Source organism: Petaurus breviceps, unplaced genomic scaffold, assembly GCF_028583685.1.
Source record: "Petaurus breviceps papuanus isolate PSGF00001 unplaced genomic scaffold, PetGlider_PUasm1.0 176, whole genome shotgun sequence".
NCBI classification, from domain to species: Eukaryota; Metazoa; Chordata; class Mammalia; order Diprotodontia; family Petauridae; genus Petaurus; species Petaurus breviceps.
The window spans coordinates 1,856,898-1,881,705 of NW_027185771.1; the positions used below are offsets into that span (position 1 = coordinate 1,856,898).

General features: G+C 37.5%; 1 long non-coding RNA gene across 1 annotated transcript in view; it reads right to left on the bottom strand.

Annotated features, from left to right (window-relative positions):
- The window catches only part of LOC138159258 (uncharacterized), a 1,259,001-nt gene that overhangs the window by 799,220 nt on the left and 434,973 nt on the right, over nt 1–24,808 (bottom strand). The window contains exon 5 of the long non-coding RNA XR_011167854.1: nt 16,462–16,616. This is a non-coding gene — a long non-coding RNA (uncharacterized lncRNA). The remainder of the gene's footprint in view (nt 1–16,461; nt 16,617–24,808) is intronic.

Sequence of the window (24,808 nt, forward strand, 5' to 3'; positions counted from 1 at the left end):
ATATATATATATATATATATATATATATATATATATATATATATATAGTATGTGTATATGTATGTATACATCTATACATATGTATGTGTATTCATACATATGTATGTATATATCATCTATAAGATTTATCTAGCCCCTAAACAAAACCTCTATAAAGATGCACAAGTTTTACCAAACCTATGTCTAGACTATAAAAATATACATTAACTGTAGACATGTTTATATGCATATAAACATACATGGTAATATGGTCTATATGTTCATTGGTACCCATATCACATGCACATTATATGTATGTGTTTGTCTGCCGGTGAGGTATAAATCTTCGGGTATCAGCTTTGTCTTTACACAAGCTCCCTAACGTCCATTCCATCATTTGCATGTTTCTTTCAGCCAATGTTTGTTCTCACATTCCTGCCCTCTCCTTTTTCTTTTTGTTGTAGTAAATCTAACCTTTCCAGTGGATTCCAACTTGCACATGCTAGGAGCATCATTTCCTCAGCTGCCCAGTCAGGTATTTTGGATGGTAATCTATTAACATATGTTTTCTTCATTAATTTGCCATATGGAACAGTGAAAGGAGTATTCTAAAGTACAGCCTTTCTCCTAACTTTTTTATTGGAGAACAATCCACTGCCAAGTGTCCAGCCCTAGCTTTGTTCCTTATTTCATATGGGTCTAATGGCCTTTCTTGGAGAGAGAGAGAGAGAGAGAGAGAGAGAGAGAGAGAGAGAGAGAGAGAGAGAGAGAGAGAGAGAGAGAGAGAGAGAGGGAGAGAGAGAAAGAGGGAGAGAGAGAGAGAGAGAGAAACCCCACATGGATGCACAATCCACAGCTAAACCCCAAATAAAGAGACAGTGTTGTGTATTTACAATCAAAACATTAAATATCTGAAGCCAATTTGGACTCCCTGAAATCTCTGATACAAGTGAGAAATCATGCTAAATATGAACCCTGCTAACTTTATTTTTAATGATGACTTTTTGAAAAACAAGGTAGGGGTGGGATCAGCAGGGTGAATGTAAAAACTGTTAATCTTAAATTTCTACAAAGCCAAGTGTCAGGGTAAGCATGTATGGAGCATCAAGCATAACAAGATGAAAACGAGGAGGTGTTGGGGGGGGGGGGGGGGGGGGGGGTCCCAGGCACTTGCTTTCCTTGAATCCCTCTGAATACATTTCACAATTCATCAGTTTTTGTCTTTCCTGCCACGAGTGAGGACAATCAGACCAGACACCCATTAGATTTTTCATGCAATTTTTTTTTCTTGTTCATGACATGTTGGCGGGGAGGATGGCAATTCTGAAATCTTACCAAATGAGAAAAATGTCAGAAACTGAACTGACAGCTAGTGGTTACTATGGTGATAGGTGATATTGAAAAAAAATAAAATAAAATAAGACTCGGTTAATTCAAACAGAATCAAGTTGGGTATTTTTTAAGCCAGTGGATACAGATGAAAACTTAATCCTGATATTGGGACATTATCTTTCTAAGCTAACAGTCAAAGACACCATTTAGCTTAAATAATAACTAAATACACAGCTCATAATCATGTGATTAAAAAATGCAAAGAAGGAGTATTGATAAGAGAAAGGCAAATGATATCACCAAGTAGCCGGTTATCAGAAAAATACTGCATCTAACCTATGGAAACAATTTTTGTTTTAGAAAAAAAGTTTCTAATTCTAGCAAAATATATTAAGAAAGAGACTGAGGGAAAACATGGAAGCTTCATAGAAAGAAAAGCTGAGAAAATCTTGAGAGGAAAACATTCTGTTAAGTGAAAAAAAATACATCAGATTTAACTTCAAAATCCACCCAAACATGAAAAAAACAAAACCTTGGGGGCTATATTATTTTCTAAGTCTTTAACCTCTTCATTTTAAAACCCATTCTATGTCACTAAAATCCCAGTATTTGGTTTTAGAAGCAAAATGTCTATTCTCCATATCTTGATGTCTCCCTTTGGCTGAAATTCAGTTTAATGCTCTTTGGGGACCTTCACCTCACACTAAACAAAATTTTTAAAATATAGTAATGCATCCATGTACTGGCACCTTTTGCTCATATCAGACAATACTTTCTGAACTAAATGCCAGTTATATTTTTATTCGATGAGGGTGGTACTTCAAAATAATCAAACAGAAAATAATGAAAGCATAGTGCCTCACCAGCAGAAATAAATATACAGTTAGTTGGTCCCACCTATAAACCATAGGTAATTCCATGGAGAATTTTTTAAGAGGGAAAGCAAAACACACACACACACACACACACACACACACACACACACACACACACCCACGACGACGACAACGACTAGAGAGGATATAAAGAAGTTTTAAGGGTTTCAGCCAAGGGGAACACATTGTGTATGCAAAATCCTTGACGTGGAACCAAACTTTTTTCAGACCTTTTCAACAGTAAGACACTAAAATGCCACATGCAAATGGATTGATGTTGAAAAGTGTATTTATAAGGCAAGAGGTAGTTCTTATTTTCAGAAACCCTAAGCCTGAAACATTTCCATGAATTCACATTTTACCCACGCACCACACACCCAGATTCACTATATTTTTCCCCCCATTCGATATAAGGATATTAAATTATCTACTATACCATATTTTTTTAAAAATCAAACCTTTTGAGAGTTACAAGTAACTAGCAAAAACAAGGTTCTTATTTATAACCCCAAGCTAGTATTTAATTTAAGGGGGGGAGATATTATCAAGGAAGAAGCTCAAGAAAAAAGGAAAAAGAAAAAAAGGTGGGGGGGGGGCAGAAAATAAACCACAATGTGGAACAGGTTAGAGACGCTCAGAACCAGCTACTAAACAGACTGCAATGCCATCTACTGGGAAAGTGAAGTTAGGCTGTAGATAGAATAACTTATTTAAAGGGCTAAAAGAATTAACAGAGGGAAAAATCAAATCCTCCATCCTGTAGCATACAAAAAAATAAATCACTGAAATCAGTTGCTTTTGGAGATCAGTCTGTCCTCCTGAGCTCTCCTCAGACATTGTACTTTTTAATTTCTAGCTAAAGTCTCTCTTTTTAACTCCCTCCAAACTACTTTGAAGAAAAAGTTAGTAGCACCCAGCTAAAAATAATAATAATAATTCCTAATAACAAATGGCCTTGGTATCTTTGGCAATCTCCAGCTTGAGTTTTATTTTTATTTTGTTTTTCCACAAACAGCATTTGTTAGAATCTCTTTGGCAAAACATGAAAATAAAAATAATTTTTTTTTTAAAAAAACCTACTTATAATATGCGGTTGGGAAATTGATTCTATGGGAAAAGCTATGATCCTGATTTGGGGATAGTCAAAGTGATGTACCCCTAGCATAATGCCATTTAGGGGATCTTTCTATATTATAAATATTGAAGGATGGTATTCATTCATCTTTTGTAGAATAAAACATGATGTGTAGCTTCCAGGCTAAGTAGCCTCTTCTTTGCTCAGCCCTCAGAGAAGTGGAAGATGGGCAAGGCCAAGGGTCACTGTCTCTTGATCTCTCCATGAAACTATTTACTCTGATGAGTACACCCTATAAGAAGGGTGAGCTATGACCTCAATTAAAGAGGGATTTGTTTTATAAGCAAAAATTAAATGGTCTCTATTTAAAGGCAGAAGCCAGTACACTCAGATCCCCTGTTAAAAGATTTAATTTCATTTATTTCATTTTTTAAAAATCGATACTGTATGATATGTTTTTAAAAGGAGGTGGATGAGAGTGCCCCAAGAAGGTGAGAATGTGTATCCGTTCAGCAAGGCTTAAAGATAATACTGGACAAATGTTATTTGCAATCTGTTACTGTATCATGAAAGGAACAAGAGAATATAGGAACAAGTGTACATAAATTAGTAACTAACAGGAAGTTCTAGTTGACTATCAGGCACACTGATGAATAAAACAATCCCATAAAGCAGGAGTTCATTTTTTTTGTTATTATTTTGTGTGCCTTTGACCCAGTTGGCAGTCTGGTGAAGCCTATGGACTCTTCAGAATAATGTTTCTAAAATGTATTAAATTTATAAGGTTACAAAGGGAACCAATTCTCTTGAAAGAGTCATCAAAATATTAAAAGGAAGAAGAGGAAGTTCACAGAACCAAAGTTAAGAATCCCTGCTGTAAAAGGACCCAAGAATGTGGGAGGTAGAGATGTGAATAGTGAAGCAGCTTTCTCTATCTGACAGTCTCTTTAACCCAAGGGCTATCCACTGCCCTTAACCTTTACAAAAGAGCTCCCCTTCAAGATCTAGGTGGGGGGTTAGGAGTGGCAGGTGGCTCCTGGATGTTAGCTGTCAGTCAGATTTGGCATCATATCCCCAAAAGCTTCTGATAAAACACAGAAGAATACACACACACACACACACACACACACACACACACACACTCACACACACACATGCAAATCTCATTGACATGAGGGCAAAAGGGAAAAAATATTTCATAGAAAAGTTTAAAGAAATGTAATATAAATGATAGGGAAAAACTTCAAAGGGAAGGGGGAAAGTCATCTTTTCCAACTTAGTAGCATTTCTAGACCTATGAAATCTGCTAGGATATCTTATTTTATTTTAAAGAAAATCAGCACTGTATGATAAGATTGAAAGAGAGATAAGTAAGAAAACCAAGAAAAGGTATGTGGCCATGGACATCCATTTAGAAGGACTTATTATCTTAAAATCCTAGCCAAATTCCCTTATCTGGATGGTAAAGATTTGTTTTAACCTAGCATGCTTACAGCTGGCAGAAATGCTCTCAAGCACCTTCCCAAGATGTATGTGTAAAGGCTTGGTTTAAACACCTCTCACTGAACACAGCCTAATTTGGCAGCCCCATTTAAATATATCTTAGCTATGCATTGTGAAATCTATTTCCAATTGTTTTATGCCATCGCCCTTCATGTGAGAGGGAAGTTAGCTCGGTGGGGAAGTTTCCAACCATCTCTTGCTTCAAAACTCACATTGAAAATATCATAAAACATCTGCATTTGCAGGCAACTTGTTTTCCAACTCTCGAGTGACCACGGACTCCTTCATGATCTAGGCTAGAATAAAGGGCTACTACATTACAATCATCTGATTTTTTTTTTAATTTCTAGGTACCTCAGTTTTCTTTGTGGCAGGAAAAGGGAAAGAATATGTTGGATTCAGAAGAAATGGGAGGGAGGTCAAATAATCTTCAAAAAATGCAGTCCTGGATTCCCTGTTCTGTAATACCAGTGGCTTTTGTGGAGTGCTGCTTTTCTTTAAATGAGCAGGACCACACATACTCACTCATTCAGAATAAGTCTATAGATGAACTGGCTCCAGTATTTTTTAAAGGAACTCAGCTTGTGCGGTCTGCTGATATCTCAGAGAAACAAGGAACTATTTTCACATCTCATTCACAGAATGGATGAGCTGCAAAGCAGACAAGCGTTCTGGAAATTATTCAGTTTATCACAATATGCAAGAAGATTCTCTTACTTTCATACTTTCTTTCTGAATCAAGTTCCCCAAACCGAACTCGTTGACCGGGACAGTAATTAGAAATTATGCGACATTTGACTAGAGAGATGTTTATTAATTAAAATCATACATATTCACCTCTTCCCCTACTGCATTCCTCCCTTCCCCAGCAAATAAAGAAGTCCCATGATCCTACAGATTAAGTCACGTCTCCAAAAACCCAAAGAGAAGGAAATATATCTCCTAGAATCACTATTCAGCTATCTTTTGCCTGGTTTAAAAAAAAATAATAGAATTAAACAAACTTTTAAATTCCACTGTCTCCACAAACTCTGAATGCTTCTCAGGGACACCAGTTTGTTGCTTTAGTATCATTAAAAAAAAAAAAGAAAGAAACTGATCATCACTTGTTCAAATTGTCCACGTCTTTAAAAAAGGGTTTTCTGATCTGCATTCAGTTCTCTATAGTTATTACCTGATCAATTTCCCAACCGCAGTCCCCTTGCCATGCAAATGCCTTAAGCCCGGCCCCCCAGACTTCAGGCAGCAATCCTTAGCTCCCTTTGACTTCCTCGGATGTCTGGGGCATGAAATGCTTGCAAGAATATGGCTTCTTTACTGACCAACTTTTATCATCGGTTGCTAAATTAGCTAATGATTAATTAGTTAATGTTTGCAAAGCACTTTGAAGATGAAAAGCACCAGCATAAGTGCTAAGTGTAAAACAGGGCATTCATTATTCTATTCTGCAAACACTAATTAGCTTTTAAGAAAAATGTGGAGTCCCCTAACTCCCCACTCCACCCCCAAACTGATCCATAATGTTTCTCCTATTAAAGGTGAGAGTGTTTGTTTGTCCCACAGATCACTAGAGGTTCACCTCCTGTTTGGAGGCTTTTATGCCCTGAGACGCTAGGAGATCCTGCCTGATTTTTTATTGCTGGGTAACCCCTGGGTTTTCAGCACTGCTCGAGTTCAACTGGTGATGTCATCCATACAAAACATAGCATTTTTTTTTACTGTCAAAGAAGCTTTGAAGGATTACTTAACAAAGCTAAAAGTAAAGAATGAAAAGTCTCCAAAAGTGGCACAGAAATATGATCACTGAACTTTATATTTAGGAAGAATTAAGCTTTTAAAGTTTTGTTCCACTAAAAAGGCTCTTTAATGGTCGTTCTCCAGGTGGCCTCTCAATTTATTGTGGGACTCCACTTTGATGGCTGTGAGTTCTCATGGGGACTATTATGTCAATAATTTCTGCAGCAACATTTTGTTCCAGGTAACAGAAATTACTCAGAAGATAGAGTTGGGGTCTGGAAATTCCAGGATCCCATTGTAAATTGCCCCCATACCAATGGGCAACAAAAATGAAAAAAGATACCTTTCACCTTTTCTCCCCTTTCCACCCCTACTCTGAAGTTAGAAAGAATAGACATTGTGTTTAAGGTTCTAGAAATATCACTACAACCAAAAGTTGCTTCTCTCCACCAAAAACAAAAGGTCTATGGTTAGTTATTTTCATATTTGATGACTTAGTCATAAGACCTCCATTAAAGCTGATGAGAAATCAGGGTAGCTAAATCCTATGCAATTCTAAAAATGCAGGTCCTGGGTGCCATTCACCACCTTGATCCAGGCCCAGAACCCTAACTGATTTCAGTCAGCAGGCCATGTCCATAAACACTGGAATTTTCAGGAAAAATGTCTTGAGATGATTATTTTGGGTAAAGAGGGTTTTTTGGTTTGGTGTGTGTGTGTGTATGTGTGTGTGTGTGTTTAGTATCTTTGTTTAGGAGAAGCAAAATGTCTGCTTGTGGAGAAGAAAAGAATGTAGAAGTTTTATACAGAGATATGGTACTGTTAGCTTCAGAGATGGCTGTGGGGGATTTATTTGGGGGACCATTTCTGACATTAAATCTCTGCTTTTGGAAACTATGAGGAAGAGGCAACGTAAAAAGTGAAACCCTACACAAGCAAAGAAACCATATCAGCAACACCACATATAAACCAGAGAATAAATTAAACAAAAGTACTTTTGCGCCTGTGAACATATGTTCTCTATGCATTCAGGACATCCGTTTTAGGAGAGAACAGACCCAACAGAACATGAGGACTCCATAGATTGGAGGCACCCACATCCATTTAACAAAAAAGAGCCCATCGACATTTTGATTCCTAGAACTGGAGATTTGGCAGTAACACTAGAGACAGGCTTTCTTCCACCCACTAAAATGCATCTGTCACAAAAGTACAGTGTAATCACTTGAAAACCTTAAAAGTGGATGTAATGAAAACTGTGGGTCAGGTCCTAGTTGATTTTTTTTTTCAAAAATTTTCTAAGTGGTTGAAAAAAAGACAGACACCTGAAAAATATGCAAAAATCTAAAACCCATCCTTTTGTGGAGGGGGAAAACACAACATCCTTAGGCTTTGGATAGGGGTATTGAAGCAAAGGGCAAAGGCTAGTCAGTCATGGCTTCCCAAGGTATCAAAAAGTATGCCAAATACCAAGAATGGGAAGGGATGTGGGCAGGCACAAAACTGGAAAAGGAGTGTTCCTTTAATGGGAAAGAAAGGTTACTGGGAGAATTTCAACAATTATTTAAAATTCTTATCTAAATCAAGTTTGCTTCTGAATATCTTTTTCTTATAATTGAACAAGTGTTCAACTATATCAGGCAGTCACAGCTGTTCCAGGACATGAGCCACACTTAGGGTAACAGCTTTCGTTACACATTTTTGTGGAGGGGTTTCCATAGCACTGTGATCAGAGTTTGCATATTTTTATGCCGCTTGCATATTGGAAATAAACTCTCTTTGCCATTACTTTCACACAAGGCATCTGGCTTTCCTGTTTTCTGAAAAATAAAGGGGAAGGAGTTACCTTGATTTAAAAACAAGTGGCCACAGTATGTATAAAAACACCTTATTTTATATTAAGGTGATATTAAAAAAAAAACTTCTCCTTAAAGAGTTAAAGAGTATGAACTGAGGAAGCCTGGAAATATACAACTTTATCTAGCTTGTCATCACTGAGCTGAACAGGAATGCCATCTTTTCTACTTTCAAAATATCGTTATACCCATATATCCCATATCCAGATAATAAAGAGTATTGTAGTAACAATACCCACATAAAACCCCATCTTCCATTAAATAGTTTGGTTGGGTGAAAAGCCAGGTACAGAAACAAATGCATGTGTGATTTGGAATGTGATTGTTTATTGGGTATTGCAAAGCACCTGTTCAGTAAAGAAAACAGTGGCGAGCCAGCCCACAGGTGAGCATTCTCTTAGTAGATGATATTCAGATCCTGAACAAAAATGTTTTTATATTTGCGATTGTAATTGCAAATTGCAAATCTAAATTTCAATCACAACTGATAAAAATATGAAATCAATTTGACTGAAAAGACTAAGCTTCAGAAACACCCCCTGGAAAAAAAATATCATCCTTCCATGTGAAAATTGTTTTTGTTTATCTGGATTTTACAAAAAAAAGCTATCTATATTCTATTGTTTAGGAAAAGACAATCATCTGTTGCTCATTGTCTTCTGCCCAGAATTAGATCTTAAATAGCTATAACTGCTTTATCTTTCCAAATTACTACAATATACACACACTTTGTCTAAATTTTTCCTCTTGTTGTTCAAGCCCCTGAAATTAGCAGATTCCAAATTATCCAGTTATATCAATGCTTTTCACTTAAAATTTTAATAATAAACAGAGGCATCTTCTTTCTTTCTTTCCCCAGTCCCTCCCTCTCTTCTGAGAACTGAAGGCTGTTGCTGAAAGGAACGAAAATCTGGAAAGAGTTTGAGGTGGACTGGCCAACCCCCTTTCATTTCCTTCACATGTTTACAATCTAGCACCTTTCTGAAGACAAAGATGGGAAAAAAGCTATTTTTCCCTTTGACTGAAGGGTGAGACAGGGGGGTATTAAAAACTGATCAATGTAATTTTTTTCTCAGAAGTATTTGCACATCTGTGAAATAATGTAATTTATAAAAAAATCTTTTTTTATATGACATTCATGATTATAGCCTGATCTGGAGAATTATTCAAATATAAAATTAAACGTTCAAGGACTAGCTGTGCTGTGGATGGCTGAGCTTTTACCAGCTGTGCTTCAAACTTCTATAATTCTATTAAAAGTATAAAAATGAGGTTTCTGGGCAGATTTGAATCTCTGGGAAAGAGAGGTAATATTTCCAAATCGTGTGATGATCAATTCTTTCTTTTTTTGTTTTCTATTGATTATCATCCTCATGGTTTAAAGATGTTTCCAAGGACTGCCAAAAAAAAATAAGGGGGTGGAGGGGAATTGCCCAGCAAGGGAAATGTCCTATAAACTAGACTGCATTTTATTATCATAGAGCTTAGGGAAATCTGCCTCTTAAGAGAGGTTACAAACCTTTAAAGTGAATTCTCCTGTTCCGTTAAAATTGTTTGGGATTTAATATGAGCCATCTGTAATCTACCTGGTCTACTCTCTTAAGCATCCTCTACTAACCCTCTTCCTCTTCCCCCTCCCCCTTCCCCACCATCATCCAAAAAGAACAAGTACCTCAAATAACCTACAGAAATATACCTACACCATTCCACCAAAATGCACATACCATACAAGAAAAAAAAAAGTCTCTGACCAAGGAATGGAGAAGAGAAAAAGTTTTACCCATTTCTGCTGTCTGTAAATGTGTGAAGGGAAGACTCCTTGCAAGCATTCCTTCAATTAAAGAACTCAAATTGAAACTGAAATAACTAAATCAATGTAACCCAAACAGTAAACAATATTGCTAATAATTATAGCTGAGAAAGATAGGAACTCTGGGAACTTTCTCCCTTTGCGGTTATGAGCAGTCAGTCCATTCATTCCAAGTCAGAGAGACAGCACTGAGTTATCCTCAAAAAGATTTTTTTTTTAAATCCACAACCCAAATTCTGGTTCTTTCTCTTTCCCTCAATATGTACCTTTTAGATATAGATTGTAAAGTGAGGACTAAAGAGAAAAATAATCACAAAACCCAGAATCAGTTTCTGGCTGAATATAATCAGATTTTTTTTAAGTAGAAAGAAAAATACAACCCTGAAAATGGACCAAATTTTATGGCTCAAATCTGTAATCCAGTGGTCATGGAAAAGCTCACATTAGTAGGAAAGGGGATCTGCAGTTACAGTTTAAAAAAAAAAACCTCAACAACAGGCAAAATAAGGGATAAGATATTGTTTCTGCTGCCTAAGACAGACGGACTTTAATAACACTTAACAGAATGATACACATTAATGATCTCAGAAAGCACTTCTTATGCCTCATCCATCATGCGGAGGAGAAAATGAAGCCTTCGACAGCATTAGGAATTATTCTAGATCTTGTCAGTAATTCGCAGCTTCTCTGTAGTATCACAACACAAATTTGGGTGTGTGAGACACTGACCATTAATCTAGGGTTTTTTTTTTCTCTACTCACAACAGCGTGCTGAGAATGTAGCCACTGTTTCATGGAGAGATGGTGCATGGAAAGCTCCACTAAATAAAACAAGAAAAACCAGAGAGATATATGGATAGATAAACAAACTGTATAAAGAAGGGGAATTTTTTTCATTACTATGAAAGAAATCATCGTAATATCCTTGGTATATGGGCTAGGCGAATTGGCACCTATAAATGTTCAGAGCTGAAGGATGCAGAGTGTGAGCTGATTAAAAGTTTCTATAAAGTAGCAATATGATGTCAGCATCCTTAGAAGCACTTGGGTGATGAGAAAATGGTATCTTTTCTTTAGTAAGGTAATGTACCAAAGAGAAATATAGATGGGTCCATTAGGATATAATCCTAGGTAAGTACCTAGACTTGGTTTAGGCACTGTGACATTCTGGTTTCAGGAAGGGGGGCAACCTGGAAAAAGTCACATGCCCTGAATCTATTCCTAGGGCATCCTAGGGCATCAGGGAATTTATTCCTCACATACTTCTTTTGAAGTAGATGAGGGGCTGAACTGTCAACTCCAAAATTTCAACTCCAAACTGTCACAATTAAGCAAACAATGGCTTTTGGCAAGATTTTCCTCAATTTAAAATCTGTCTTTAATGGTATAAAAATCTTTTTTAAAAAATAGAATCTCTACTATAAAAATAAAGGCCTACAAATATTTGTAAAACTATCTCTTACAAAATTCCTATGAGTTGACTCCAAATTGATTTTTTTTCCATATATGCAATGCAAAAGATGAAAGCTGGCTAGCTGGCCATAGTTTCTGATAAATTAAAAATGCTTTAGCATCTAACAGTCAACTACCTAACACACAGATATACAGCCAGATACTATGCAAACAGACTGGCACTTATCAGACAGAATGAAGGAAATGTTTCTTTGCAATGGAAGAGTTGGAATGAGGCTGAAATGAAAAAGAGAAAAAGGTGACCAAATTTGGGATGCCTATCACAGTAGAAAAACCACAAATTACCAATCCTAAAACCTTCCAGAATTAAAATGGAAGTCTAGATTTTTCAGTCCCTTGATATTGGGTGACTAAAAGAAAACACACACACACACACACACACACACACACACACACACACACACAACACACACCAGACCATGAATCCTTTCGAATTGGTCTCTGGCATGCACCTCATCACTACTAACACTCAAAATATGAGTGCTATTAAAAATGTGCCCCCACCTACATTGATCTGGAAGGATACACAAATTTCAACAGAAGGCCTATGGACCAAATCCATAAGTTTGGCTGGGGTATTTTATTTTCCTCAACCTGGAGAAAGGGCTCCATATTTTCAGGTGGTGTGCACTACTATAGGAAAAAACAAGGAAGTGGACAAAGCCTTTTCAACTCTCTCTTCCCCATCAGCTCCCTCCTCCGCCCTCCCCCCATCCCCCAACTCCCCCAACTCAAGCTATAAATTAGAAATGCCATAACGGAGTATCACTGAGGTCTGTTAATGGAGAGATATTTATACTGAATGATACTTATGTCAGGAATGAGTAAAACCTGGTTTAAATGGAGGTTTTCACAAAATAATAGAGAGGACATAGCATGATCACAGTAATACTAACATGAGCTGTACCTATTCATTCATTACAGTCTCAACCCCTTCCTACTTGGAATGAACTATAATTGTTGTTATGCTAAGTCAACACGTGGAGGAGGGAGCTGCTTTGGCCAACAGTTAGTTGTTTTTCCTAAAAGCAAAAGATACAGATAAAAATCATTAGCCATGATGGTTATAATTACCATATTATTATTTCTAAAGTTAGAGGGTAAGGGAAGAACACTTTTTCATTTCAATTTCCATGGCAGGGGGTGAGGGAAGAGAGCAAAATGGAAGGCTTCATTCCCAAACAAAATTATCTGAAGTTTTAACTTTTAACTTGATCTAATTGAACTACAGAGAAAACACCAGCTGAAAATGTCACCTACTCAACAGTAAGTAAATACATTTATTTCTGTTACAAGAGAGCTGGGAGAGTGAAAGAAAAATTGTTTACGTTTCAATTGTTCTGATTCCTGACCTGAAAAAAATAACAAAAGAAGCCTGGAGAATAGGTTTTGTTGTTCGTGTGTGTGTGTGTGTGTGTGTATGTGTTTTCCTATGAAGCTTTATAGGCAAGGGGGGGTGGGAGTAGAGAATCCAGTAAGTACCTTGCAATGTCTGCCTCCCTTTTTCTCCATGCTTAATACAGTAATATTCTGAGGTAAATCTAACTAAAGGCAGATTTCAGTCAGAAAAAAACACCTTGGAAGGTCAGTTAATGGGCAGACAGATTTCAGCCAGACAAACACACTGACCCCTCCCTATTCCTCCCCCCCCCCCAAATCCCTTAAACCTAGGCTGTATATCTGCAAGTCTGCATGCACTCTATTGCTGAGATAAAGACCCAATCTGCTCATCAAACACCTCCGGGCTGGGCAATCTAATAGGAACAAATTGGCAATGACTGCCCAAGCAAGTAACACAGGCCCACTGATTTGTAGATTGATACTGATGCCTAATGATCCCCTTGGGCAGATCAATAGGAACAATCCTCATCCCTGCCTTTCTTCTTTATTGGCACAGAAGACTGAGGCAGAGGGGGAAATAGGTTATATACATGCAGAGAACTTTGGGCGCACAGAGAGGTACCAAAGTTACAGGTGTTTCTGCCTATACGCTAAGAGGGCTGCTCCAGACCCAGGACTAAGTACCCAAGTTTTCTCTGACATGGAAGATGGTATGAGTTCATTCTGTTTGGGAAGAGCCTGTGCTTTTAGAGCTAAAGCGGGGAGCCATTTTTGTGTGGACCCTTGGGCATTTTGATGAGCTGTGGCACTCTTCTCAGAATCATGTTTTTAAATATGTAAAATAAAATTTGCAGGATTACAAAGAAAGTCAATTATATTGAAATAAAGACAGTCTTCCTTTCCCATACAAGTTCACTAACCCCTTGAAATCTAGGAGTCTGGGATCCCAGTTAAGGACCCTTGGACTATATGATGGGTTCCAGATAACCACCAGATTGGGCAGAATTTCACAAGTACTGAGCTGAAACAAATGTTTGTTGTATAGTAAGAACATCTCAGCACCACCCTCCTTGCACACACCCGTCTGTACCTGCACTTTCCTTGAGAATGAGAAAAAGATATGGGGCCCAACACAATATTGATCTAAGATGCTGGACACGAATGATGTGAAATTCAGAATTCATGGGCAATGAAAGTGAAAGAAATTTTTTTTAATTGCTCCTCAGAAAGATTTAATAGCAGGGCAAAATTTTAACTATCAGAGATCAAAGAAGGAGCTAAGAATATAAACATTTGTTTCAAAATCACAGGACTGAGTCAAGGTTGATTTATCCATTATATTGTTTTTAAACAGGCTTAAAACACTTTCCCAACTAGCTTGCTTCCACAAAAGGGTTTTTTATACTTTCTATTGTGTGTGTATATTCATCTATAGGGATGGGGTGAGGACCACAGCAGGATAAAACATGCAATTCCTAAGCAGGTAGCTAAGTGGGAATCACACTTTTCCTCTAAACCCCCTCCCATCTACTTCTTCTTTCCTCCTCTCCACCAAAGGGTTAGGTCTTGTTTTTCCATTTGTGTATCATTCTTGTGAATAAAATTATTCAATTAGGAAATCCATTTAAAAGTCCTTAACAATAACAGGGAAAATCTAATGGAGTTGGTTTGGATTTTCTTTTTCAATAAATTAACATTAGTGATGTTCTATGGATTCTTGAGTGGTCATTTATATCATCAGGGTTATTGCCCATATTACACTCTGTCCTAAATTTCTATACTGATTGCGCCATACTGTAGAAAGTCAATCCTTATAGAGAATCAGCAGACAAGACTAACCAAGGGAAAACTTCCTGGGGAAACCGAATGAATTTTAATTCCGTAAAAGGAAGAAAAAAAAGTCCATGAAATCTAAAATTCTCATGCTTTTTGTTTGCGTTCCCACCCACCCCCCTTCTTTTAATTATTTGGAAAGGCTTCCCCTCCTCCAATTACCCTGTGTGTATTTGCAGGTGCTGGAGATAAAATAGCCAGGACATCTTAGAGAAAAATTCCAGTTTTTTCCTCCTCCCCAGACCAAAACCTAACCGCTTCTGAATTGGCTTTGTTCAGCAACCAGCATGGTTTGGTTTTGTTATTAAATATGAATTAAACTCGGAGGAAAAAAGAAATGAAATTTTACTTCGTGTAAATTGCTGAAACCTTTACTTCTCCAGTACTCCTGTTCCAAGAAAATAATTTTGCAATAAGGAATAAGGAATGTGTCCTCTTTCCATCTAGTCCCCCCCTTTCACACACACACACCCCCTCCCAATCTCTGCATGCTCAGAATGCAACTGAAACTGCATTGGGACCCTCTCTAACTCGGTCCACTGTGGATCATCAATTAAGAATTTTCTGGAACCTATAGCGAGCGTGCTACCAGGTTTTTAAAATAATAATAATGATAAAACAAAAACAAACACATGGCAGTTTAATTTCACACTCGAGGGTTTACATTTATATACCAAGCACATCCGTGCACACTGAGTTTCCAGCACTGACCACTTAAAATTCAAATTTCACACTAATGATAAGTGTAATCATTACAATCACCATCATCACCATCATCACCACCACAATAAAAAGATGCATTCTGTTAGCCCGTGACATCAATCAACCGTGTGGTGAAAATCAGAAGCCTCTTTCTTTCCCCCTCTCGCTCCCTCCTCTCCCTCCCTTCCTCTCTGCCCCCACCCCCTCACAGCTTCCCCCCCACCCCACCCCCTGTTCACAGAAGTGATCACATTTAATTCATTGCATCATTATGTCATCTCCATACTAATCTCTGCCCTCACACCTCCGCCACTTTGACATGCAAATGAGCTAGAAAAAAAAGCCACACATTAATATAAAAAAGTCACAGCAATCATGTCATGATTTCATGCCTTCCAGCCCCACAACATTCCCTCCAAACCCCCCCCCCCTCCCATTTCTCTTTCTAGCACGCAGTGCTGGTGATCACAAGAAACAACAGCAATCTGTTGATGATCAGACGCTAAGACAGGGAGGTGGGGAGAAGGGTACAACACATACACGTGTCAGCAGCAGCCCAGCCAGTCCTATTTGCATATTCACATGAGTTCCATTCTCAGATTGCTTAAGCAGGGAAGAAGTTAGGTGTCTTCCCCACCCACCAACCCTCCCCGTTCCATAAAGAAAAAGCAATGGAACAACAGACGGAGAAGAGGAGAGGAGAGAGAGAAAGAGAGGGGAGAGGGAAGAGGAGAGAGAGGAGAGAGAGGAAGAGGGAGAGAGAGAGGGAGAGAGAGAGAGAGAGAGAGAGAGAGAGAGAGAGAGAGAGAGAGAGAGAGAGAGAGAGAGAGAGAGAGGGGGAGAGAGAGAGAGAGAGAGAGAGAGAGAGAGAGAGAGAGGGAGAGAGAGAGAGAGAGAGAGAGAGAGAGAGAGAGAGAGAGAAAGGGTGAGCTAAATCTGTCTTACCTCAGCTAGCTTGCTTTCTGTTGCTTTTAAAAGGAATTCCCTGTGGTTCCTTTAGAATTTTTGAGAACCATCCTTCAGGGTTTTTAGTTTTCTCTCTCTCTTTCTCTCTCTCTCACTCTCTCTCTCTTCCTCCTCCTCCTCTTTCTGTGTTGTGACTGGGTTTATAAAAAAAAAAATAAAAAAGACAACTCCATGTTAAGCTAGCAGTCAAGGCATCATGAAGTCTAGGGCTACAGGGGGAGGGAAAGGAGGAGGGGTGGGTCACAGCTTAATGCTTTACAAAGGAGAGCCCAAAGCCTCTATTTTTGAAAACCTTTCTTACATAAAATGACTAATTGAGACACCATACCCCACGGAACGAACATATGCACAAATATGTACATTTTGACCAGTAGTCAAAATGCCAGTGAGGTTAAAACAGTGACGGAAACAAATGCAAGAAAATTATGAGCCTGAGTGAAAACTCCATCTCTAATCCACTTTGTTGGCCCAAGATTGCAAAGGAGACCAAACAGCTGGGGGTGGGGGTTGGGGGAGGGTTACCTGCTGAATCATATTTATGGAACCTGAACACTAAGGGATGTATCTAGGATATGGTTTCATCCAGTGAGTGCAATGAATCTCTTGCCTTTGATCAGTTTTCATCAGCGTTTTTGTGCTGGGGAAATATGTATAACATGCCTGAAAATGTTCTGGCTTTTTCCATATAATAACCTTAAAAAAGGGGGAGGAGGGGAGGCATACAATGACAAGGGCTCAGGATGGATGCAATTGACAATAGCAGCTCTATATTCCTCATATAGGATCAGATTGGTATGTACAAGCACACAGGGCAATTGTTTTAAAATGCGTCTCATTTTCTAGCCTCACACCACATCATATTTACCTGATAGGTTTTATTAGCTCCTGTGCGATGTTACTGTCCATCAGAGCAACCTGCCTGATACTCAAACAAACTAGTTCCGCCCACTTAAAGCTCTTGTATTCGAAACTGGTGGGAAACAAGCCGTTTTCTGTGTGCAGTAAGTAGCCGCTTCAAAGAAATCAACCATCAGCGCTTTAAATTAAGGAAGTTGAAATGCCTTCAAAATAAAGCTGATCCCAAACCACTCAGAGGATTTAATTCCATTTCTGAAAGTATTCATTTCTAGTAACCCAGAAGACACATCTCAAGCTGAGAAACTTCAGAAAAAAAAATGCATGTAAATGATTTCAAAACAGTGATCTTTTTGCAAATTGATTTTAAAAAGAGTGAGGTGAGACTCACAATCCTAATCAATTTTATGCTAAGATATAAACTCCCTTTTAAAAAGCATGAAAAGTGAGGAGACAATCCCCTTATACTATTGCACCATTAAAAGTCCCCCTACCTTCCTAGAAGTATGGATTACAGGATTCAGCCTCTGCACCATGCTTATGGACTCAAAACATGCAAGTTATTAGCTAAATGATGACATACCCAACATTAGCATGCATAAAGTAATGAAGGCACGACTGACTTTGCTGGAAAGGAAGGAAGGAGTTAAAAAAATGTCACCCTTACTACTAAAAGAGAAGTTGGAGGAAGGGGAGCCAGGAGTTAAGAATGGGTTAAACAAATAGTAAAATAAAAATGGTGCCTTTATTTAAAACAGAACTCTTGGCATTTTTATTTTTAGAAAAATGATTTTTGTGTGTGTGTGTGTCTTTCTGTATATATGTCTGTCTCTCTGTAAGACAGAATGAAAAGAGATGTTTTATATTCCTGTCCAGTCTTCTAGAGTTGGGGGAGGGAAAGCAAGGGGAGAGGGGAAGTTAATTTTAAGGATCTGACCACAGAACATGAGTTACAGCTCTCTACCCCCAAATGATGAAAAACATCTATGACAAGACTCATCAATGAGTTCTGAAATAAAGAGAAAGAAAGAGAAAAATATCTAAAACATTAGACACGGGAACATTATATTTCAATATTATCATATGAATTAAATGTAATTCTTGAAGCGACTAGTCCCATGGGTCACATATTAGGCCATCCCCCCCCCTTTTTTATTTAATAGAGGTCATCCAGGCTGAAAAGCAAAACCCAAATGAAAAGCATCTTCAGTGTGGTTATAACATGAGCTGCAAGGGGTCAGGCAGTGTCTTGTATGGCCTCATAAAAAATACATAACCAGACAGCCTAATAGTATTTCTTTGCATTCATTTTTGGATGGGAGATGGGGGATGGGAAAAGAGAAGGGGCTGATGTTTGTAGCTATGACAGAAAAAAAATGCAAAGCACAGATACACATTTTCTCAACTCAAGACAGTTGATAAATATTTCCTTTTATTATATAAAAAAATTTCTAGGCATTAAGCAAGGTTCTATTACTTTCCTGTATTAAAAACAAACAAATGAACAGATCCAAACTTATCTTGAAGACTATGAAAGGTATGTATCTTTAAATGCAGATTTCTTCTCTTCTGTTGCTTTGGCTATCCAACTAAATTGGGGTCTTGGCTATATTGGGTTCCTCTTCTATTTAATATTTTTAGCTCAATAGATACTTTCCCACACACACATACAGATTTTATAAGGCAAAGTTAATTCAGATGGTTTCTCTATTAAAAAGAATTACTGATGAGAAACCTCAGTGACATGTTTTCTGCCTTAATTCACTGGCACATGGGAGGGGTTTATGCAACGCAGAGAATTTATGCAGACCACAAAACATACTAGGTGAGGAGGGAGGGAAAGAAAAAGAATGTTAAAGGAAGGAAGGAGAGAGAGAGACAGAGAGAAAAAGAGAGACAGAGAGGGAGGGAGGAAGGCAAAGGGACAGAGAGAGAGAGATGAATGATGAGACTGTAACGATTGCACAACAAATAAAATTAAACAGCTCTAAAAATACTGGTGAGATGAGAGAAGCTTTAAATATATTTCTTCCCCTCCCCCTCACTTCTTTCCTCCCCAAATACAGCCAGGAGATGAGTGACCCTGCTGAGGGGAGATGGAGGCACAGAGGTGACCCAATGCTAACCAGCCTGTTAGAACTAATAAGGTGTGCTCCTAAGCCACTCCACTGACATTAGGGCATTGTGGAAATAACTCTCCTTGTTATTGCCCATCCTCAGCTTGAAATTTACTACTCCTTTGCATTATTAAAGAGACAGCTTGCATCCGCTATGGGAGAAAAGATTTGGTAAGGATAAATACTTATGCATTATTTTTATTTAAATGTTATGTTTTTACTTTAGCCAGTACTAAAAATCCAAGTGTTTACAATAGCCAAGCTAATTATCTATTCTTTGTAATTTCCATGGAAGTAGTGAAGGAGAAGGAAGTGCTAGATTAAAGTAAAGAGATACAAATATATAGATAAAACACATGTATGTATGTATGTATGTATGTATGTATGTATATACACATATTCCTTTACTACTCTAGGAGAAAATGAAACATACTATATCATAATGACTTACTTTGGTATAGAGACAATTTTTCATGGTAGTCAATAATTAGCAATGGACAACTAACTGCAATTTTCGGAAAGACTAACACTGTCTTGGGACCAAGTTCCCACTAAAAAAAAACTACCCATATGATTCTTACTGAAGCTAAATTCAGTGGACATTTGAAAACAGCATGCTTTAGGGTTAAAATGGTATCTTAGTTTGCATTAATTGCTGTGACGGGCATAGCATTACAGACACTCAGAGGGATTTGGTGGAAAGGAGATGCCTTGGATTTAAGGGGTAACCACATTCCCTGGGAATGGCCCCAAGCACTGTCCTTCAATCACGTTCAACTAGCTGTGGCTGTGTAGCAAAGTTGTCATTCCCCAGTTAGTGTGCTTTGCCTAATGGGGACAGTACAAAGACAGGAGTCACATATTGTCAGGAATTCAGGCACAATTCTACCTAGGGCAGCCTTCCTTCCTTGACACAACTATATGATAAGGAACTAGAAAAACTCACTTGCCACATAAAGGACAGAAGGAAGTAGGCAGTGTAGGAAAATGAGTAAGTAGATTTGATCAGTCATTGTAAAGTCACAAAACAGTGGCTATTTTGAATCAGCACAAAGAATAAAAATTAAGTTTGATTCAAAGTAAAGATTGATCACATTATTTCCCTATTTCATATGAGCGATCTCACTGTGTATCCAAACACATACATAATGTTTGCTTACATACAAAATCTAGCAGTCGAGCAAAGGAAGCAAATGGAAGAAACATTGAATGGCAGGTTTCTAGTAGATAAGCAAGGTAGACTTATTTATAGTCACAAAATCTTAGCACTGCAAGGGACCTCCAAGGTCAGCTTGGCCAACTCATTTGAACAGGAATGACCACTAGAATCTATTTGGCAAGGGTTCATCTATCCTTCATTTGAAGACCTCAAGAAACCACTACCTCCTAAGGCAGACCTTCCCACTTGTGAATAATTTTAATTTTTAAAAAGTTTTCCTGTTGGTGAAGCTTCAGTTTGCCTCTTGATAACTTCTTCTTCCCTTTATTTCTAGTTCCAACCTGCTGAGCCAAGTAAAACATGCCCAGTCCCTCTTCCATATGACACTTCGCCAAATTATTGGAAGTAACTATAATATCCTTGGGTAGCGAGGTAACACCGTGGATAGAGTGTCAGGCCTGGAGTGAGGAAGACTCACCTTTGTGAATTCAAATACAGTCTGTGTAACCCTGTGCAAGTTACTTAACTCTGTTTGCCTCAGTTTCCTCATCTATAAAATTATCTAGAAAAGGAATGACAAACCACTCCAGTATCTCAGTCAAGAAAACCCCAAATGGAGTTACAAAGAGTCAAATACATTTTAAAAATAACAAATAGTACCCCTAAAAGTTTTCTCTAAATTAAAATTTTATTTTATCTTAAATGAATATCTCATTTCATAATGTCTAATTCCTTCATGATTTTGGTCCTTCTCAGAAGAACTCATTTATTGTCTTAATTTATTAGTAAAGACAATTGATTTTTTTTTGCATTTTGGAGGGGGAAGGTAGGGCAATTGGGGTTAAGTGACTTGCCCAAGGTCACATGGCTAGTTTTATGTTAAGTGTCTGAGGGCAGATTTAAACTCAGGTCCTCCTGACTCTAGGGCTGGTGCTCTATTCACTGTGCCACCTAGCCACCCCCAAGACAATTGACTTTTGTAGACAAACTATCATGTCATCTGCAAATTGTTACTCTGACCTGACCATTTTCTTTCTTTTTTTTTTTTTTTTAAAGAAATTGGGGTTAAGTAACTTGCTCAAGGTTACACAGCCAGTTATTTCTGGGTGTGGTGCTAAGTATCTGAGGCAGGATTCTATCCCCCAGGTCATCCCGACACTGGGGGCCAGTGCTCTTACTCACCGAGCCACCGAGCCACCTAGCCGCCCCTAAGCAATTGGGGTTAAGTAACTTGCTCAAGGTTACAGGCCAGGTGTTTCTGGGTGGGTGCTAAGTGTGGGGCCAGTGCTCTTACTGGCTGTGCTACCTGGCCGCCCCATGACCTGACCATTTTCAATATTAATCCCTCTAATGTCTTTTTATATCATTTTTATTTTCAGAGGTGATGCTGGAAATTCCAATGCTCTCAAAAATAAAAGTAACGAAAATGTTTTCTCCCTGTTTTAAGTGGAAATTCTTCTAATGGTTTTCTATTGAGTATTATATTGGATCTTAATTTAATGTAGGTAATTTTTAGTTTTAGTTTTTCTTTGCTGAGGAAAAAAATCTCTGTCTTTCAATTCTTTTAAAGTTTTTAACATGAATATACATTATATTTTATTGTAGTTTTTCTGCATATATTAATGAATAATATTTTGGATGAGTGTACGTGTGTGTGTATGTGTTTAGAAAGGATCATAGATATGGAAGGTATCATAAGATCATCTAATTGAATCTTCTTATTTTACATATGGGAAAACTGAGGCCCAGAAAGGTTAAATGACTTGTCCAAAGTCACAAGAAAGTAGAAAAGCCTAATTTTTAACTCATTGCTTTATTATATTGATAGTTTTCCTGATGTTGAATCAGTCTTACCTGCCATAGAAACCCTTCTAGGTGATGATGAATGTCTTTCTTAAAATGCATTTTTACTGCTTTTTGTTAGCTAAAAGTTAATATTTGGCATCTCTATTCATAAAAGAAATATATCAATATTTTCTTTTATACTGCTATCTTTGCTTTTTTTTATTCAGCACATTATTTGCTTTACAAAAGGTACTGAGTGGTATTTTATACTTCTCTGTATTTATGAATCGTTATTTTGAATACACATATGAAGAGGTAATGAGGAATAGTAGATAAATTGCTGAGGTTGAAATCACAAATACCTGGATTCAAATCTTGTCTCTGGGATTTTTAGTATCAGCTGAGTGCCTGTGGGAAAATATTTGACCTCTATATGACTTAAGCAACACTCTAGGATAAATTTACTAAGTCATGGAGAGGTTGTGATATGTTTGATGGAAGGCATTATCAACACTGAAAAAATCACACAATCTATATAAGAGAAGGATTATATATTCTTGGAGCATTTGAAATCACTTATTTGTGAATTAGTCTAGGCCAAGTGCTATTTTGGTTTTGAAGGGGTTCTTGGTCAGTTAATTCTTTGATGACTTGACTTGTTTTATTTCTTCCTCCAAGAGCGGTCTCTTTAAATTGTTAATATCCTGTTACATTGGTTTTGGTAACATATGTTTGTAGGGAACCATTGATTTTCTTTAAGCAATCTAATTTCTCAGAATATAGCTACAATATTCTTAATTTATTTTGTGTTTGCCATTGTTATCTTTTTAATTTGTAATTTTGATTACTCAAATTTTCTCTTTTGTTTTTTGCTAATGGTTTGCCAAATTCATAGGTCTTTTTAAAAATAGTCCCTGCTTTTATTTATTAATTCAGTTGCTCATTTTCTAATCTATTTATCTTGACTTTAAAATCTTAAAAAAATCCTTTGGACTAATCTTTTATCCTTTTTTTTTTTTAGTGTTTTAGGTGCAAATGAATTCATTTATCTTTCTCTTTTCACTCTTACTAATATAAGCACTGAATAATATAAATTGTCTCTACAAACTCTTTGGCTGCATCCCATAGACACTGTAATGTGATGTTATTGTTACAATTGTCTTTTAAAATTCTGTTAACACTTTTTCTGATTTATTATTTAACCAAATAATTATTTAATAGTTTTCCAATTTCTGTGTGGTTTTATTACTTTGGGACTTGCTATAGCTATTTAATTCTAATTGTGTTATATTGTGGTATAAAATATAGTACATATAATGTCTGCCTTTTAAAATTTGTGTAGGGCTTTTCCATGACCTAGTGCATGATCAGCTTTTGTGAGTATTCCATGAGTACTTGAATAAATATTCCCTGGTTATCCTACTTAATTCCTTGCCATTTAGCTGTGAGCCCCAGCATTTTAAGTGAGCAGGTTGGTTGGATCTTTGATTTCTTCCCTCCTCAGTCTTTTCATTTGACTTATTTTATTCTGATAATGGAATGTTGAAGTACTCTACTAGCACGTTTTAGTGTACTTGTATTCTTGTTAACCTGTCTTTTATGAATTTAAGTGCTGAAACTTTTGAGGTATATAAATTGAAAATATGTACACGTTATTTTTTTCTATTTTCACTTTCACTACTTTTACTGCTACTTTCACACAAGAGTACCCTTGTCTCTCCCTTTCATTTGTGTAAGTTAATAAGTCAATAAACATTTATTAAGCACCTTGTATATGCCAGGAACTGTGCTAAACAATGGGGAATACAAAAAGAGACAAAAGACAGTCTCTATCCTCAAGAAGCTCACAAGCTAATGGGAAAGACAAGCAAACAAATATGTACTAACAAGCTATATGTAGAATGAATGGGAAATAATTAAAAGAGGGAAGGCATTAGAATTAAGTGGGGTTGAGAAAGGTTTCATGTAGAAGCGATTTTAGTTGGGACTTGAAGGAAGTCAGGCAGACCAGTAAGCAGGTAGAAGGAGAGAGCATTTCAGGCATAGGGTATTGATAGCCAGAAAAAATGTTCAGAACCCAGAGATAAGAGTGTCACTGGACTGAAAGCTTGGTGACAAGGAGTAAGGTATAAGAAGACTGGAAAGGTGAGGGATGGGAGGGATAGGTTATGAAGAGTATTGAACAACAAATGCAGAATTTTGTTTTTGATCCTGGGTAAATATGGAACCGTGTTTCCCCGCTAATAAGACCTATCCCGAAAATAAGCCCTCCCCGTACTGTGTAAGATTCCTCTAAAATAAGCCCTCCCCCGAAAATAAGCCCTATTGAGATTGCTACTGTAGTGAAGGTGATCCCCTGCGCTACACACTACATTATGGTACCCTCTGTATGCACCGTCCCCCCCCCCCC